Raw genomic sequence first — 1,822 nt, forward strand, 5'->3', positions numbered from 1 at the left:
GGGCGTGCGCCATGGGGGGGAAGTCCTACTAGGATTCCACTCCTCGTAGGATTCGCCCCCCACTTTTTTCCTTCTTTCTAGAGGGGAAAAGGGGGAGGGAGAGGGAACCGGAGAAGGAAAGGGGGGCGCGCCCCCTCCCCTAGTCCAATTCGGACTCCCTATGGGAGGGGGGTGCGACCACCCCTTGTGGGCTAGCTGCACTCTCTCCTATGGCCCATGTTGGCCTATTATTTCCCCGGGGGGTTCCGGTAACCTCCCGGTACTCCAAAAACCATCCGAAACTTCCCGAAACTACTCCGGTGTTTGAAGGTAACCTTCCAATATATCAATCTTTACCTCTCGACCATTTTGAGACTTCTCGTCATATTCGTGATCTCATTAGGGACTCTAAACAATCTCCGGTCACCAAAACACATAACGCATATAATACCAATCGTCATCGAACGTTAAGCGAGCGGACCCTACGGGTTCGAGAACTATGTAGACATGACCGAGACACCTGTGCGGTCAATAACCAATAGCGGAACCTGGATGCTCATATTGGTTCCCATATATTCTAGGAAGATCTTTATCGGTCGAACCGCGATGTCAATATAGTCATTCCCTTTGTCATCGGTATGTTACTTGCCCGAGATTCGATCGTTGGTATCTTCATACCTAGTTCAATATCGTTATCGGCAAGTCTCTTTACTCATTCCGTAGTGCATCATCCCACAACTAACTCATTATTCTCATTTCTTGCAAGGCTTCATATGATTTGCATTACCGAGAGGGCCTAGATATACCTCTCTGATACTCGGAGTGACAAATCCTAATCTCAATCTATGCCAACCCAACAAACACCTTTGGAGATACCTGTAGAGCATCTTGATAATCACCCAGTTACGTTGTGACGTTTGATAGCACACAAAGCATTCCTCCGGTGTCCGGGAGTTGCATAATCTCATAGTCGGAGGAATATATATTTGACACGAAGAAAGCAGTAGCAATAAAACTGAACGATCATTGTGCTAAGCTAACGGATGGGTCTTGTCCGTCACATCATTCTACTAATGATGTGATCCCATTATCAAATGACAACTCATGTCCATGGTTAGGAAACTTAACCATCTTTTGATCAACGAGCTAGTCTAGTAGAGGCATACTAGGGACACGTTGTTTTGTCTATGTGTCCACACATGTATCAAGTTTCCGGTTAATACAATTCTAGCATGAATAATAAACATTTATCATGAATAAGGAAATATAAAATAACAACTTTATTATTGCCTCTAGGGTAAATTTCCTTCAAAGCCACTACTGAAATCTACGATCCCCGGGTCTAACTTTTATCATATTGTCTCCAGATATATATTTCGAAAACCGCAAAATACCTTGCTGCACTTTTTCTTTACTTGTTTTATTTTGTGTTCGTGCTAGATCTATTTATCCAATCTCATACTATTTAATCTATCTTTTTACCGTGGAGGGATTGACAACCCTCTTACGCGTCGGGTTGCAAGTATTTGTTCTTTGTGTGCAGGTACCGTTTACATAGTGTTGCTTGGTTCTCCTAATGGATTGATAACCTTGGTTTCATAACTGGGGGAAATGCCTACCGTAGCTGTACTGCATCATCCCTTCCTCTTTGGGGAAATACCGACGCGGTTTCAAGCCGCATCAGGCAACACAACCAGAATAGCAATATGATCTCCGTCATGACCTGGCCATTAGAGCAGGGCAGACAAGATCCATCTACAGATCTCGAGGGTACGCTCCGGTTGGTCGGGACGGATACTAAGCTTGCTGCAACCAAAATGATAGAGTTCAGGAGAAGCACCAG

Source organism: Triticum dicoccoides, chromosome 4B, assembly GCF_002162155.2.
Source record: "Triticum dicoccoides isolate Atlit2015 ecotype Zavitan chromosome 4B, WEW_v2.0, whole genome shotgun sequence".
Classification (NCBI taxonomy): domain Eukaryota; kingdom Viridiplantae; phylum Streptophyta; class Magnoliopsida; order Poales; family Poaceae; genus Triticum; species Triticum dicoccoides.